General features: G+C 42.9%; 1 protein-coding gene across 1 annotated transcript in view; it reads left to right on the top strand.

Annotated features, from left to right (window-relative positions):
• slc39a4 (solute carrier family 39 member 4) overlaps positions 1-18,363 on the top strand; it is a 57,798-nt gene that overhangs the window by 6,656 nt on the left and 32,779 nt on the right. The window lies entirely within an intron of this gene.

Below are 18,363 nucleotides of genomic sequence, written 5' to 3' on the forward strand. Positions count from 1 at the left end.
GGCAAGATTCAAACCTATGATCTCAAGAGCATTACCCTGGGTCACTAGTCCAGCAATAATACCACTACACCATCACCTAGTGGCTAGTAAGATAGTTGATGCATTGGTTTTAATTTTCCAAAATATCTTAGATTCAGGGAACCATTTTATTCAAAAAGGGAGGGAAATAGAAAGCAGGAAAGTACAGGTCAGTAGGTTTAACATCTTAGGGAAAATGTTGGAAGCTATTATTAAAGATGTTACAGCAGGGCACTTAGAAAAATCCAAGGCAATCAGGCAGACTCAACATGGTTTTGTGAAAAGAAAATTTATTGGGGTTCTTTGAAGTGGTCACATGTGCTGTGGATAAAGCGGAATGGGTGGATATACTGTACTTAGGCTTCTAGAAGGCATTTGTTAAAGTGCCACATCAAAGGTTATTGCAGAAAATAAATGCTCATAGTGTAGGGGGTAACATATTGGCATGGATAGAAGATTGGCTAGCTAACAGAAAACAGAGAGTTGGCATAAATGGGTCTTCTTCTGGTTGGCAGGATGTGACAAGTGGTGTGCCACAGGGATCTGTGCTGGGGCCTCAACTCTTTACAATTTATATAAATGACTTGGATGAAGGGACCAAAGGAATAGTTGCTAAATTTGCCGAAGATACAAAGATAGGTAGAGAAGTAAATTGTGAAGAGGATATAAGAAGGATTGAAAGGAACATTGATGGCTGTGTGTGGGCAAAGATCTGGCAAATGGAGTATAATGTGGGCAAATGTGAAGTTGTCCATTTTGACAGGAAGAATAAAAAAGCAGAATATTACTTAAGCAGAGAATGACCGCAGAAGTCATCAGGAAAGTTAATAGTTTGTTTATTGTGAGGGGAATTGAATACAAAAGTAGGGAGATTATGCTTCAGTTGTACAGGGAACTGGCAAGGCCACATCTGGAGTATTGTGTACAGTATTGGTCTCCTTATTTAAGGAAAGATGTAAATGCGTTAGAAGCAGTTCAGAGAAGGTTTACTAGACTAATACTAGGAATGGGTGGGTTGTCTTATGAGGAAAAGTTGGACAGGTTAGGCTTGTATCCACTGGAGTTTAGAAGAGTAAAAGGCGACTTGATTGAAATCTTTAAGATCCAGAGGAGTCTTGGCAGGATGGATATGGAGAGGATGTTTCCTCTTGTGGGAAAATTTAGAACTTGGGGTCACTGTTTAAAAATAAGGGATCGCTTATCTACGACAGAGATGAGGAGAAATTTCTACTCTCAGAGGGTCATGAGTCTTTGGAACTCCCTTCCTCAAAAGGCAGTGGAAGCAGAGTCTTTCAATATTTTTAAGGCAGAGCTAGATAGATTCTTGATAAACAAGGGGGTGAAAGGTTATTGGGGGTAGGGAGGAATGTAGGGTTGAGGTTACATCAGGTCAGCCATGATCTTATTGAATAGCGGAGCAGACTCAGGGGGCTGAGTGGCCTACTCCTGCTCCTAATTTGTATATTCGTATGTTCACACTGTCTGATAGGGGTAGAGGCAAGAGACAAAGGTGCTAGACGCAAGTCGTGAAAGATGCTACATTGCTACATTATCTTTTTTCAAGATAATGAAGGAGATTGAGTAAACAAGTCCAGGAACATTGCTCATTCTGGGGAAGGATTCCAATACAAGGTTTAAATGGGCATGTAGGGAAGTTGAAGTAACGCTCTGGTCCAAAGGGTAATTGTGGAATAAGTTTCAAGATATTGGTATCTGGAGGGTGGAGGGTGAATAGGTTGAAAAGACAAAGAGGGTAATTTGTGCAATAGTACAAGCCAGGTGATAGGGGTTCAGAGATCATTTTACATCTCTTCCAAAGTCTATTTCTCTGGACTTCATTGTGAAACAGGCTGACGATTTCCTCCATCCATACTATCACACAAAGACAAAATTAGCTCCAGTTAGTGCATTTTTGGAAAGATAAGAGGTTAAGAAAAATATGGGGAAGACTAGCAGTGTGGGGGCATGGGACTGAGCTATCAAAACTGCCCAGCTTATTTAGTTGAATGGACATTTCCTAGGGCTTACTTCTCTTGATATATGCCAATTAGTTTGAAAAGTGATGTGCACCACATGTGAATCAGAGCAACATTACACTTTGTCACTGTTACTGTATTTTGTCTTTACCTTTTTGTCAAATTTACCAAGCATGTTAAATCCTCCTGAATCACACATCAGAAGATCGTCCATGTTCACTGAATAAGTAGTTTCTTCAGTTATCAGGAAGCGATAACTAGAAACTCACAGGTTTCTAAAAAGGGGGAGGCGGTGGCATGGTGGTACTGTCACTGGACTAGTAATCCTAGCAAGCCAAAAAGTTGTATCAATCTACTAAAAAGCCAATGAAAAGGAAAGAAGCTGGACAGACCACCTGGTATCGACCTAGGCACTGGAAATGACAATGGCAAACTCAGCCCTGTGGACCATGCAAAGTCCTCCTTACTAACATCTGGGGGCTAGTGCCAAAATTGGGAGAGCTGTCTCACAGACTAGTCAAGCAACAGCCTGACATAGTCATACTCATGGAATCATACCTTACAGATAATGTCCCAGGCACCACCGTCACCGTGTTTGACCTGACATAGGGACATAGCTGCTAGACTGGGTCTATGGCAGATGGTGAGGGAACTAACAAAATACCCCTGGGTATGTCCTGTCCCACCAGCAGGACAGATCCAGCAGAGGTGGCGGCACAGAGATATACTGTCAGGAGAGATTTGCCCTGGGAGTTCTCAACATTGACTCCGGACCCCATGAAGTTTCATGGCATCAGGTCAAACGTGGGCAAGGAAACCTCCTGCTGATTACCACATACCGGCAACCCCTCTAACTTATTCAGTTGATGAATCAGTACTCCTCCATGTTCAACAGCACTTGATAAAAATCTAGAATTAAAAGTCTAATGATGACCACAAAAACCATTGCCAATTATCCTAAAAAAATCTATTTGGTTCACTAATGTCATTCAGGGAAGGAAATCTGTCGTCCTTATCTGGTCTGGCCTACACATGACTCCATTCCACAGCAATGTTGTTGGCTCTTAAAATGCCCTCTGAACAAGGGCAATTAGGGATGGGCAAAAAATGCCAGCCTAGCCAGCAATGCCCACATCCTATGAATGAATTAAAAAAAACACTTGGAGCAAGCACCAAGGGAGACAAGGGCACAGAATGTACTCTAGGTGGGGGGACTTTAATGTCCATCACCATGAGTGGCTCGGTAGCACCACTACTGACCAAGCTGGCCAGGTCCTAAAGGACACAGCTGCCAGACTGGGTCTGTGGCATATGGTGAGGGAACCAACAAGAGGGAAAAACATATTTGATCTCATTCTCACCAACCTGCCTGCCGCAGATACATCTGTCCATGACAGTATCAGTAGCAATGATCACCACACAGTCCTTGTGGAGACTAAGTCCCGTCTGCACATTGACGATACCCTCCATTGTGTTGTGTGGCACTACTACTGTGCTAAATGGGATAGATTTTGAACAGATCTAGCAACTCACGACTGGGCAACCATGAGGCACTGTGGGCCATCAGTAGCAGCAGAATTGTACTCAACCACAATCTGTAACCTCATGTACTGGCATATCACCCACTCTCCCATTACCACCAAACCAAGGGATTAATCCTGGTTCAATAAAGAGTGCAGGAGGACATGCCAGGAGCAGCACCAGGTATATCTAAAAATGAGCTGATGAAGCTACAACTCATGACTACTTGCGTGCCAAACAGCTTAAGCAGCAAGTGATAGACAGAGCTAAGCAAATCCATAACCATTGGATCTAAGATCTGCAATCCTGCCACTGTTAGGAACTACAGATAGTTTAAGTAAGTTATATTTGTATTTGTGGGCATTAGGAGTGATTTTTAGCTTTTAGTTTAAGTTTAATTTGTATTTCTATATTTGTGTGTTAAGGGAGAACTTGAGTTTTAGGTTCACTTTAAAAGATGTCTGCATTTTAAAAAGGTTTATGGCTCTTGAAGGGGAGTTAAAACAAACACAAGGTAGAAAAAACTGTGCTGTTGCCTAGCAATAGGAGTCCAGAGAGAGAGGCCCCAGAAAAAGATGGAATACACTCCATTTGCCTGGATGAGTGCAGCTCCAACAACACTTAAGAAGCTTGACACCATCCAGGATGAAGCAACCTGCTTGATTGGCACCCCATCCACAAACATTCACTCCCTCCACCACCGACGCACAGTAGCAGCAGTGTGTACCATCTACAAGATGCACTGCAGAAACTCACCAAGCTTTCTTAGACAGCACCTTCCAAATCCACAACCACTACCATCTAGAAGGACAAGGGCAGCAGATAGATGGGAACACCACCGCCTGGAAGTTCCCCTCCTAGCCACTCACCATTCTGACTTGGAAATATATCGGTCGTTCCTTCACTGCCGATGGGTCAAAATCCTGGAACTCCTTCCCTAACAGCACTGTGGGTGTACTTACACCACATGGACTGCAGCGGTTCATGGCGGCAGCTCACCACCACCTTCTCAAGGGCGATTAGGGATGGAGAATAAATGGTGGAAGCTGAGTCATTGAATATTTTTAAGGGAGAGATAGATAAGATTCTTGGTAAGCAAGTGGGTGATAGATTATCGGCAGTAGGTGGGATGCAGATTTCAGGTTACTGTCAGTTCAGTCATGACCTTATTAAATGGCAGAGCAGGCTCGAGGGGCTGAATGGCCTACTCCTGCTCCTTGTTCGTACGTTCATGTAAATGCTGGCCTAGCCAGCAATGCCCAAATCCCATAAATGAATAAAAAAAATCTCAAGTACCTCTCCCAAATAGCTCCAATTTTAACTTTCGCCACTTGGCCAGAACTCGGCGGGTGGGGGAAGGGCTGAGAAAATGGATTGGTGACTTATAAAATCCTTTCCCAATCCAATCTGACCACCTGCAATATCATCAGGGATCGACCTGAGTGGGGGAGCAGCAATGGTTTATTCATTTAGCTAAACATGCCGGGAGCTGGACCTAAGGCCAGATGAAGCCCACAAAGGTAAGTCTTACATTTGGCAGCCAGCATCAACAGGAGTAAGTCTCTGTGCCCCACAAAGATACCTCGGGCTCCTCTTGTCACTGTGGCTTCGCCTGAATATCTGAAAATGATCAGCCTTACGATTTCCAATCGCACTACCCCCCCCCCACCTCACCCACAACCCCGCCAATCCTCACCACTTACCCGACTGCCAGGGACCATTCCCACAGGTGCGGCAGTGATTTCTGCCAGATTCAGGGCGGTGTTGGGGCATGGGTATGGAATAGAATACTAGATGTTAAAATTTCTTGGGGTCTCAAAGATAAGATCGTTGCTTACCCTGGTCGCTAATGTGGAAGGGCCAATTAGTTTGTTTTATGACATGTACAGCCCAGTGAAGGAGGTGGTCATGTGGTGCAGTGGGTAGTGTCCCTGCCTCTCAGCCAGATGTACTGTAAAAGAGAGTATAATTTTTCTTAATATTACTGTGGAATGCTGTGAAGCAGGTTTGTGAGGACTGTGTGTATGTTGCGTGCAACCAGTTTAACTGGACTGAAGACAGTCAGGCTGCAAGGTTTAAATCATCAAAGGGTTAGGTGTAAAGCAGGCATGTTTGATGTGGAGATGAGGGAGCTAAGATGAGATACCAGCATGAATAGGAATTTACATTAGGGGATAAATGAGGAGTGAATGTTTGGCTATTGAATTTCAAAGAGAGAAAAAAAGTAAGTTTTACAACTGGCAAAGATCATAAATAAATAAAGCAAAGTTATTAAGTCTATTTTTACTGAAAGTGGTGGCCATAAACACAACATGAAAGATTTCTAGATTCTGGGAAAGATAACTTTCAAAAGAAAGTTAAAAACAATGGGTTTAAAGTTGAAAGGGAAAAAATAGATTTAAGGAAAGATTGAAAGCTGTATGAGGTGTGTGACCTTGAAGGGTGTGCTGTGCGAGCTCAGTCCTATGAACAGAGTAGCTTCTAGCCACCCCAGAGAAGTGTCTGGTTGCTCCAGAATGCAAGGTTTTGTTACAAGCCTTGGATTTCCATTGTCGAGTGAGAAGGAGAGAGAAGCTTGTGAAATACCTCCCTTATAGCAACACTGGGTGCCTTGCAGTAATATTACTGAATGTTTTATAGATTAAGAATCTATAGGGACTGTTGCCTGGAAAAGGGTGCTTATTTGTGAGTCTAACTAAGTAGAACTCTTTTGGGAAACGTTATAAGACTACATTTAACTATGTAACAGTAATCTTGTGTGTTTAAGTTTTCTTTTCTTTTTGTTAGTGTTTTAATTTAATATTTAAAATCTGCAAAAGTGGAAGTGGAACCTTTACTTCTGACTTCAGTACACATACCTTCTCGTAATAAAAATACAAATTGCAAATCGTTGTGGTGGCTTGGCCAAGTTTCCCTTTGGGATTTGGACAGCCCGGCCATTACCACCCGCCACATCATAACAGTACCACACAGGACTAGATGGCCAAGGAATGTGTGTTCATGACACGACCAAACAGATTATATATTAAGATAAAAGCAAAAAACTGCGGATGCTGGAAATCCAAAACAAAAATAAAAATGCCTGGAAAAACTCAGCAGGTCTGACAGCATCTGCGGAGAGGAACACAGTTAATGTTTCGAGTCCGCATAACTCTTCAACAGAACTAAGGAAAAATAGAAAAGAGATGAAAACCAGCTTATATCTCACCTCTTTTCTATTTTTCCTTAGTTCTGTTGAAGAGTCATACGGACTCGAAATGTTAACTGTGTTCCTCTCCGCAGATGCTGTCAGACCTGCTGAGATTACATATTAAGCTGTAAATCTTTCCAACACACACCAGTAGAAGGTGTATTAAGAGTGGGACAGATTTCTGGTCAGCCATGTGATGGAAAGAAAGTTGGAGTCTCTACCATTACTATTCATAGCTCTAGACTAAACATGCATATGCACATGTTTCCACAACAATTTGAACTTCCTGACTGAACTATAACACACCAACACACAGCAGAGCTCACACTTGACCCATACAATCCGTGATGAGTTAATGATCAGTCAGGGTGCTTTGAGGTCAAGGAGGTTTGGTGGTGGGGGGGGACGGGTACAAACTAACCAAGGTCCAAGCTTTTGATCTTCTAACCAGAGAAATATACTTTGTGTGAAACAGCTAGTTATATTTCATTGTATACTTTTTTTCACATAATTGAATGGAATATTATTAAGCTTTGAGGTTATCTGATAACCCCTACAAATTGTAAATCAAAATAAGACCATAAGGCATAGGAGCAGAAGTTAGCCATTCGGCCGATTGAGTCTGCTCCATCATTCAATGAGATCATGGCTGATCTGATAATCCTCAACTCCACTTTCCTGCCTTTTCCCCATAATACTTGATTCCCTTACTGATTAAAAATCTGTCTATCTCAGCCTTGAATATACTTAATGACCCAGTCTCTACAGCCCCCTGCGGTAAAGAATTCCACAGATTCACTACCCTCTAAGAGAAGAGATTCCTCCTCATCTCTGTCTTAAATGGGTGACCTTTTACTCTGAGGTTATGCCCTCTGGTCCTAGACTCTTCCACAAGGGGAAACAACTTCTCAGCATCTACCCTGTCAAGTCCCCTAAGAATCTTATGTGTTTCAATAAGGTCACCTCTCATTCTTCTAGACTCCAATGAGTACAGGCCCAACCTACTCAACCTCTCCGCATAAGAAAATCCCTCCATACCCGGAATCAACCTAGTGAACCTTCTCTGGACTGCCTTCAATGCCAGTATATTTTTCCTTAGATAAGGGGACCAAAAGTGTTCACAGTATTCTAGGTGTGGCCCAACTAGTGCCTTGTATAGTTTTAGCAAGACTTCCCTATTTTTATACTCCATTCCCTTTGAAATAAGGACCAACGTTCCATTTGCCTTCCCTATTACCTACTGAACTTGTATGCTAGCTTTTTGGGATTCTTTTTGTAATTTTTGTGAAAAGATTGAAAAGCAGGAGTTTGAATTCTAGGGAATCTGAAGCTTGGTAAGGATGACAGGATCCATTTTGCTCCCTCCTTGATGGACACAGTAGGTTGGTGGAGAACCAGTCTTGCACTGGGTAACAGGCACATTACAGACTTTCCCAGTGTCGATTATGTTATATATTGTACTTTTATCATTTGTTGGCTTTTAAACTTCATAATCATATTCTTTGATTGGAAAAACGTTAATTGCTTTACTATGTTAACATTTGGATCGCCATGGTAATATCAAAGATAGTGTAGGGTAAGACACTAGACGCAGCACACGTGATCTTGCAGACAGCGTGACTGTTAGCTGCCCAGTGCACGCCTGTGTGAGGACAGAGTTTAAAGGTACAGCACACGTATGACACGGAGCAAGGTCTGCTTAGGAGAATTGCTGTTGGACCATTGAATATGGTTTTGCAATAACCAAAATTGTAACACAAGGGCCAACATTGTAAATGTTTTAGAATTCAGAATAACATTATAAAATGTGCGGTCTTCCTTTGTTCTCTCATTTTCCAAGGTAATTGGCTCTTTGATTAGATTCCAACTTGCAGTTCACTCCCAAGTGTCATGGTTCAGATGATATATATATGTATATGTTATGTATATATTACAATCTGAACTCCTTATAGCTGGCAACTGTATGTCAAGTAACTCTTATCTAGTAAAAGGCCTTATGTTTGAACTGGAGCCAAACATTTACAAGCACCTGGCAAGTTCCAAACTCACCCTGCCAATAATAATTAATGTTTGCAGAAAATGCTGGAAATACTCAGCAGATCAGACAGCAACACGGGAAAAGCAACTAAGCTAACAGGCAGAATTTTAATTGCCAAGGGGAAGTGGGTTTGGGTGCAGAATGGGGGTCGAAAACTCAAAACGTGGAGTCGGGTCAGGGTCCCAACACGATTTTTAAAAACTTATTCGTCCATGGGATGTGGGTGTCACTGGCAAGGTCAGCATTTGTTGCCCATAGGTAAAAGCAAAATACTGCGGATGCCCATCCCTATTTGCTCTTGAACTGAGTAACTTGCGAGGCCATTTCAGAGGGCAGCCAAAAGTCAACCACATTGCTGTGGTCTGGAATCACACGTAGACCAGACCAGGTAAGGTTGTCGGGTTTGCTTCCCTAAAGGACATTAGTGAACCAGATAGGTTTTTTACAACAATCAATGAGTTTCATGGCCACCATTACTGAGACTAGCTTTCAATTTCAGGTTTTATTAATCGAATTTAATTTGCACCAGCTGCCATGGTGGGATTTGAACCCATGCCCCCAAAGGATTAGCTTGGACCACACGATCCTGCCCACTTCACAGTTTAACCCAGGGAAGCTGTCAGGAGAGAGAGGAAACCCCCGTGCAGCTGTTAGTAATTACCTCATTCAAAAAGGCTGCGTATTCAATCTGGTGGTTCTAACAGACAGTGGGTTCCCGATCTGTGCACAACTCGTCAGGGTCAGTGACGGTCTGGAGTGCCTTCAAACAGTGAACTGACTAGCTGCAGTCGTGCCTGGGTGAGAGGCTACAGCTTGCAGCACTTATTCTGAAACTGTGCCCTTCCAATTCACTACCTTGCTCTTCACTCACGTTGATATGCACTACCCTGTTGTCAGCCCCAGCCTTCCCTGCAGTTTGGGAGCAGTTTGTGCAGCTCCGCCTGATTAGGGACAAAAGGAACAGTACCAGCAACACCAACAGCACCAGGAGCAACACCAGCAGCAGTATCACAGGAACATAGGAGGAGCAGGATTAGGCCATTCAGCCCCTTGAATGTCCTCTGCCATTCAACTAGAGCATGGCTGATCTAGACCTCAATGCCGTTTTCCCGCACTATCCCCACATCCCTTAATGTCATTAGTATCTAGAAATCTGCTGACCTTGTCTTGAATATACTCAATGATTGAGCTTCTACAGCCCTCTGGGCTAGAGAATTTCAAAGATTCTGAGTGAAGAAATTCCTCTTCATCTCAGTCATAAGCGGTTTGCCCCGTATTCTGAGGCTATGTCCCCTCGTTCTAGACACCCTGGCCAGAGGAAACATCTTTCCTGCATCTACCTTGTTGAGCCCTGTAAGAATTTTGTAAGTTTCAATGAGATCACTTCTCATTCTGCTAAACTCTAGAGAATACAGGCCCAGTCTCCTCAATCCCTCCCCATAGGACAATCCCACCATCCCAGGGATCTGGTGAACCTCTGCTGCACTCCTTCTATGGCCATTATCCTTCCTTAGATAAGAAGACTAAAACTGTACACAATATTCCAGCTGCATTCAGCTGCCTTCCCCTCAGCCATATATTCCTCCACAGGACAGAGGAGGTTGGACACAGAGATCCAGCTAGGAGGTGAGATCATCAAGACAGGGTTTACAGGCAGAGGAGCAGCTCTCTTGACATGAATGAGCACTAGTGCTTCATAAGGCTCAGGCCTTAAAAAGTAAATTGTTGCTGACCTCTGCAGCCTTCTGGAACAAGATTTCCTTTCCAGCAGATCCACAAAGATCTAGAGGAAGGATATAGAGGAACAAATCTGCAAGGTAATTACAGAGAGGTGTAAACATCAGAGAGTAGTTATAATGGGGGACTTTAATTATCAATATATAGACTGGATAGTGGTAGTGTAAGGGGCAGTGAGGGACAAGCGTTCCTAGATTATGTTCAGGAGAATTTCCTACAGCAGTATGTGTCCAGTCTAACAAGAAAGGAGACACTGCTAGACCTGGTTCTTGGGAATTAGGTTTTTTTTTATTAGTTCACGGGATGTGGGCTTTGCTGGCTGGGCCAGCATTTGTTCCCCATCCCTAGTTGCCCTTGAGGAGGTGGTGGTGAGCTGCCTTCTTAATCGCTGCAGTCCATGTGGTGTAGGTACACAGTGGGCCAAGTAGATCAAGTGACAGTGGGGGAACATTTAGGAGACAGTGATCATTGTATCATAAGGTTTAGGATGACATTGGTCAATCCAGACTAAGAATAATCAACTGGCAGACAGCGGACTTCAATGGGGCAAGAACAAAGCTGGACCAGATAGACTGGAACCAAAGGTAGGCGGGTAAAACAGTGGCTGAACAATAGGCTACTTTCAAAGAGGAGATGAGTTGGGCACAGTCAAGGTATGTTCCCTCAAAATGGAAGGGTAGGACAAACAACTCCAGAGGTCCCTGGATGACAAAGGAGATAGAAATGAAGTTAAAGAAGAAAAAGTGCGCTTATGACAGGTGTCAGGTAGCAAATACAACTGAGAACCAAGTTGAATACAGAAGGTTCAGAAGGGGTGTGAAAAGGAAAATGCGAGAAACAAAGAGGGATTATGAAAAAAGACTGGCAGCTAACAAATCCCAAAGTATTCTATAAGCACATCAATAGTAAAAGGGTGGTAAAAGGAGGAGTAGGGCCTATTAGGGACCAAAAAAGGGATTTACACTTAGAGGCAAAAGGCATGGCTAAGGTGTTAAATGAATACTTTGCAGCTGTCTTTACCTATGAGGCAGATGCTGCCCAGGCCATGGTGACAGAGGAGGAAACTCAGTCACTAGAAGAGTTTAAAATTGATAAGGAGGTGTTGGATAAGCTGTTGGTACTGAAAGTTGATAAGGCACCGGGAGCAGGTGAGATGCATCCAAGAATATTGAAGGAAGTGAGAGTGGAAATTGCAAAGGCACTGGCAATAATCTTTCAAGGTTCCCTGGATTCGAGGGAAGTGGGATTCTAGGGACTGGAGAATTGATAACATTACGCCCTTGTTCAAAAAAGGTTGTAAAGATCTGCTCTGTAATTACAGATCATCCAGTTTAACTTCAGTGGTGGGGAAACTTCTAGAAACAATTATTTGGGATAGAATTAATAGTCACATGGAAAAATGTGGATTGATTCGGAAGAGTCAGCATGGATTTGTTAAAGGAAAATTGTTTCTAACTAACTCGCTGAAGTTTTTTGAAGAGGTAACAGAGATGGTTGATGAGGGCAAGGCCGTTGATGTGGTGTATATGGACTTCAAAAAGGCATTCACTACAGTGCCACACAACAGACTTGTGAGGAAAGTTACAAGTCATGGAATAAAAGGGACAGTAGCAACGTAGATACAAAATTGGCTGATGGATAAGAAACAGAGAGTAATGGTTAATGGGTAGTTTTCGAGCTGGAAGAAGGTTTGTAGTGGAGTTCCCCAGGGGTCAGAATTGGGGCCCTTGCTTTTCCTGATCTATATAAATGATCTAGATCTTGGTATGCAGGGGAAAATTTCAAAGTTTGTGGACGACACAAAACCTGGGAGGATTTTAAACTGTGAGGAGGACAATGTAGAACTTCAAAAGGACATTGACACATTGGTGGAGTGGGGAGATAGGTGGCAGGTGAAGCTCAATACGGAGAAGTGTGAGGTGATACGCTTTGGTACAAAGAACGTGAAGAGGCAGTATAAAATAAAGGATACTATTCTAAAGGGTGTGCAGGAGCAGAGAGACCTGGGTGTACATATACATAAGTCATTAAAGTAGGCAGGGCAGGTAGAGAGAGCTGTTTCTAAAGCATACAGTATTCTAGGCTTCGGTAATAGGGGCATAGAGTACAACAGCAGCGAGGTTATGATGAACTTATATAAGACACTGGTTAGACCTCAGCTGGATTATTGTGTACAGTTCTGGGAGCCACACTATAGGAAGGATGTGAATGTATAGGAGAGAGTGCAGAAGAGGTTTACGAGAATGGTTCCAGGGATGACACACTTCAGTTAGGAGGAAAGATTGGAGAAGTTGGGACTGCTTTCATTGGAGAGGAGAAGGCTAAGAGGAGACTTGATAGAAGTTTTCAAAATCATGAGGAGTCTGGACAGAGTAGATGGGGGGAAACTGTTCCCGCTCATAAGTGGATCGAGAACCAAGGGGCACAGATTTAAAGTGTTTTGCAAAAGAGGCAAATACGAGGTGAGAAAAAACTTTTTCACACAGCAAGCAGATAGGGTTTGGAATATGCTGCCTGGAAATGTGGTGGAGGAAGGTTCAATTGAGGTATTCAAGAGTGCATTGGATGGTTATTTAAATAGAAACAATGTGCAGGGTTACGGGGAAAAGACAGGAGGTTGGCACTAAGTTAAAATGCTCAGAGAGCTGGTGCAGACACGATGGGCCGAATGGCCATCTTCTACACCGTATAAATTCTGTGATTCTCTGTGACATTGTCACTGACTGTCAACGTGGCTATCATGGGAGGGCCAACCAACCCTGACCCAACCCCACACCAGTTCTCTGCTTCTCCCTGCAGTTCCGAGCTCTCCTGCACAGAGAAAAAGCAGATAATTGGAAATAGATTGTGGTTAGAGGACAACATTTGTGGAGGGGGAGGCATGGATGTGAGATGGCACAAAGGTGACTGTGAGTATTGGGAAATGTGGAGTGCCTGGAGAGAGAGGACTGAATGGAGCTCCAAGGTGTGTTCATCTGAGGAGTGCTATGCAGAAGCATAGAGTGAAAGTCAGCATGTGGGAGTTCACACTGAAAGTGTTATGCCAGTCACCTTTCCTGCTCTCCTGGGGTACTTGGGGCTTCTGGTGCATCACCTCCAGGTTGAGGGACCACATTCCTGCTGCTCTTTTCTTTGATAGGCCATTTCAATCCACACCTGTTGGTTTGGCCTCTCCCTCCCGTCCCTGGCAAACCTCATCTCATTTCAGTTCCTCCGATCCCGCAGCAGGACCTCCAGAGAAGAGTCCGGGAATCAGGGGCGTCCCAGATCTCTTTATCATTTCTGTGTTTGCTGAAGTCGCAGGAAACAATGCACTGTTCCAACCATCCTAACTTCTGCCGGGATCCCTTTAACTGGAAACCCTTCCTTTTACATATTCAGTGGGTCATCCTATGTGCCCTTACTGATTTATGAAAAACTCTGAAGTGGGATGTTAATGCCGTGGCTGAGATTAAGAGCCACAACAAAGCTTGCTTCAAAGACAAATGGCTTCCTCACCTGCTATAGTCTCCCCGCTGCCTGTGGGTCTCTTCAGTTAAGGTTCTGCCCAACGTGTCATGATGACCTTTGATAAGAATTTAAGAGGTGCAACAGGTTCTAAGCAAGTCTGAATAATGTCTAACTGACTCCAGGATTTACAGAATTTTCTACTTTGTGGCCTTAAATGGACAAGCCATCCTCCACAAAACCCCACCTTCGCAACAAATTCAGGCAGATACCCCCTACATTGTATAAGATTGTTATGATCTGGAATGCACTTTGTACTGGAATGGAAGAAAAACTCAAGGGAAAGAGCAGGGGAGTGTGACTAATTGGACAACTCTTCCAAGAGCCAGCACAGGCACATCTGTGCTGCATGTTTCTATGAACACTCCTAGTTTGCAGGTTCGGGTGTCAATATGTGACTTGTAGAAGGAAAGGAGTGGAGTTCTTAGACTGATGGCAATATTTTGTTGCTGGCAAGGTGAAGTTTGGGTATCTATGAGACTGACACTGTGAATAGAATGTTATTGTTAATGACAGGGTGGGGTGGAAGTGTCCTTACAAGTGACAAAGTAAAATTGACGTGTTCATGTAAGTGCAATTTTTCAACATACACGTTTCCGGTTGTATTATTGGCCAGGTGGTTCTGGAAGAATAATTGCTGGTTAATGACACATGCCTTTAATCATATGCGAATTGGACAGAAAATTCAAGGGATTAAGAGTCATGCTATGTTATGCAAACCTACAGAACTGGCTAAGTGACTTATGCCACAATTTGATTTGTTTCATGCAAATGGGATCTCACCCTTAGCCTCCCTGTTATTTTTAAGAAACTGCTGGGTTTTGCAGATTAATTGCCATTGAACTCACCTCAGACAGTTAAGCCTGGTAATAACAAAAGTACATTGCTAACCATGTTATAATTGTTAATGTAATGTCAATCAGTCTCTTTAGCCTGGAAAGGGAAACTTTTAAACTGTTCAAACTCATTCCTGCACTGTTGTCAGAAATCTCGAAAATGTCAAATTTAAAATATTTACATCTTGTTTATTCTTTCAGTCTCTTTATTTGTGCTCTCTTTTTTCTCTTCTCATTTTTTCTTTTCTGAGCATAATCTTCCACTTTGAAGTCTAAACTTAATGGTGGGTGTGGAAGTGACAGTGAGTTCCATTGGGCAGGAGGGCCTGGGACGGTCGAACTCGCACCATCTTCCACTATTCAGCTCATTAACTATGCACCCCTGCCCAGTATGGTGAATCTCGTGTCGGGGGCGGCATCCCCGCCATTACTGCGTGGGCTTGAAGGTTCAGGTGCCATATTTAAAGGGCATCTGGATAGCCTCCGCTTCCACCCTTCACCCATACCACCACCACCCCCCCCCCACCCCCACCTTCCAGCCTTCACACATGCATCCGATATTAGTGAAGTTATGAACAGTTCCCCAGGGAGGCGAAAGCAGTGTGTACTGACTTCAAAGCTTGCTAGATGCACACCATTTATATATACAATTGTAAACGTGGATATTCTGATTTCCCTTTGGTGGTGGGGGGGAGGGGGGGACTTAATTCTGGCAAGGGGCCTTTGAATGAGCATGCATAACATGTTAATGCACGCAAAAGGCCTTCCCTACATTGTTTGTCGGGAAGCTCGACCCACCTTTAAAGTCCCGAGGACTGAATTCCAACAGTTCATCCCGACGTCAGGAAACTGGTTTTTGGCCATCGTGCTTCCCACTGCTGACGGGACCCAAAGATTCTGCCCCCTGTGCCTGATTTGTCTTTAATTCCTTCCCCTTCTCCATTATTCCTGTTTCCAACTCAATTGTTAAATCTCGTTGGTTGGTCCCACCATTCACTAAGATGTCCTGTTGCCCTCATGTGCCATTAACAATCTGCACTTCCAGCAAGGTAGACCACAAAATATTTATGAACTGATTAGAGCAAAAAAAGCCAATCTAACAGCGCATGACATGCGCTCCAGCAAGATCCAGTCCATCTAGTGTAGTTGCTAAGTTTATTTTGTTTATTCATGGGATGCAAGCATCACTGCCCATCCCTAAATGCCCTTGAGAAGAGGGTGGTGAGCAGGTTTCTTGAATACAATTACATGGCTAGGTCAATTCAGAGGGCAGTCAACAAAATTGTTATTGGTTTGGAGTTATACATAGGGCAGCACATCCGCAGTTCATGGGGGCAGTGGCGCATTTAAGTGTCATTGCCTTCAGTTTGAAGCAATTTTTGTCATCACAGTTTCTGAAACACGCTTCATGGGATTTATGAATTTAAGGAAAAGTGTCTAAAACTGCTGGAGTTCTTTGGAGAGGTCAGCTGTCCTTCTAGAGAGATTCAGATACCCTTTTGGGATGGTTAAGATTAGACATGAATGTGTGTAAAAAGTGGATAAGGAATTATCATTTAATCCCCTGGCCGTTAAATTTTGGAAAAAACAGTTTGCAGTTGAAAAAAAATGTTTACAATATCAATAGATGTTTGTTGACATAAGCCTGATGCTGCTCGACTGCTTCCCACAACCTTTCATTATCACGGTGGGGAAGGGGGGTTTGTAAGTGCAAAGCTTGACTGACAGCTCCAAGTGGTAATGGAGCAATTAACTGTCTTTGATGTGGGCTAGGGATACAAATGTTTGTTTTTATATGGGATTAAGTACTTGTAAGGATTTAAATGCATTGAATGGGCTTTTATCAATCAAAGTGTTTTTAATATAGTGGTCTGTAATAGGCATTTGGAACTTTATATTAATTCATCTCCGCATGGCTCCTGAGTTCTGCCCATGGTGGATATTGGGTGAGTTGACATGGAGGGCCTAAGGGCAAAGGGTGATGGGTGGGCCTGGTCTGGCATGAGTTGCTACTGACTTGGCATAGGATTATAAAAAGCCATGGTGATGGTAGAGTGGCATGAGGTGGCATGAAGGGTATCAGGGGCCATGGGGGTGGGTAGAGTAGCATAGGTAGGCATGGAGGGTATGAGGGGTTAATTGGAGATGGGTAGAGGTGGCTTTTCCCAGCTTCGGTTTCTGTAGACAGCAGGCTTGATACACAAATACTGAAGGCTTTTCACACTTCTAGTAGATCTTACAATGCCTTCCCTGACACATAGCTTCAATCTTCTTTACGCATGTTTCTCCCTTTCAATGCAAATTCCATTATTCCCATATGTCTTTGGAACTTTTCTCGTAATATAAATCTTTTCATGATGCTAATATTATCAGTAACCTACGGGAAAAATAAACACACTGCTTGGCCTAGTTTCTCTGGCTAGATGTAACATTATACCATCTCTTTGAAATTTAAATTACTCTGATTAATCTAAAAATGCAAAGTTTTCTCACCTCATATCCTAAAACTTCAGCCCTGTTTACATATTTAGCATTTCAAACCTAGCTTCTTTTGATGAGTCAAAGCCTACCAGCTGTCTCTAATTCAGTTAAGCCCCCCACCAACACACACACACATAAACTATCCAAACCCCGCTATTAACCTATTGTTACAATAAATCACAATAATATTATGAGAATTATTATACTTTTGTGACAAAACACAAACCACATATGTGCAAAGGGTATTAACCCTTTGTTAATATGTAAATATTAACAAAGGGGGAGGCGATGGTGTAGTGGTTGTGTCACTAGACGAGTAATCTAGAGAGACAGGGTAATGCTCTGGGGACCCGGATTTGAATCCTGCCATGGCAGATGGTGAAATCTGAATTCAATAAAAATCTGGAATTAAAAGTCTAATGATGACCATGAAACCATTTTCAATTGTTGTAAAAACCCATCTGGTCCACTAATGTCCTTTAGGGAAGGAAATCTGCTTTCCTTACATAGTCTTGCCTACATGTGACTCCAGACGCACAGCAATGTGGTTGACTCTTAAATACCCTGTGAACAAGGGCAATTAGGGACAGGCAATAAACGCTGGCCTAGCCAGTGATGCCCACATTCCATGAATGAATGAAAAAAAATAGAGCAGTCTAAATGATCGGTGATGTAAGATCACATGACAATAGGGCATGCTGATGGTAAGTTCTATGTGAAGCCTCTTGCTAAGTCTTGTCCTGTATATGGTTATAAGGATGTTCAATACCAACAGCCTTACTTGCAGCAGTGTTTGTCGATCCTGACCAAGGACAACCAAAGCTAAGATCCACAACAATGATAACAGAATATGGAAATATGCACAAATATATAAACGCATGGACACAAAAAATATATACAAATGCACATAAAAATATACACACGTATACAAATGCATATATGTTAACAAATACACAGGTATGCAAATTCACATACAGAAATACTACATGGACAAATACAGACAGATGGATACATGCACATATATATATAGACATAACTGCAAACACATCATGGCAGATG

This window comes from Cetorhinus maximus, chromosome 3 (genome assembly GCF_964194155.1).
Source record: "Cetorhinus maximus chromosome 3, sCetMax3.hap1.1, whole genome shotgun sequence".
Lineage (NCBI taxonomy): Eukaryota > Metazoa > Chordata > Chondrichthyes > Lamniformes > Cetorhinidae > Cetorhinus > Cetorhinus maximus.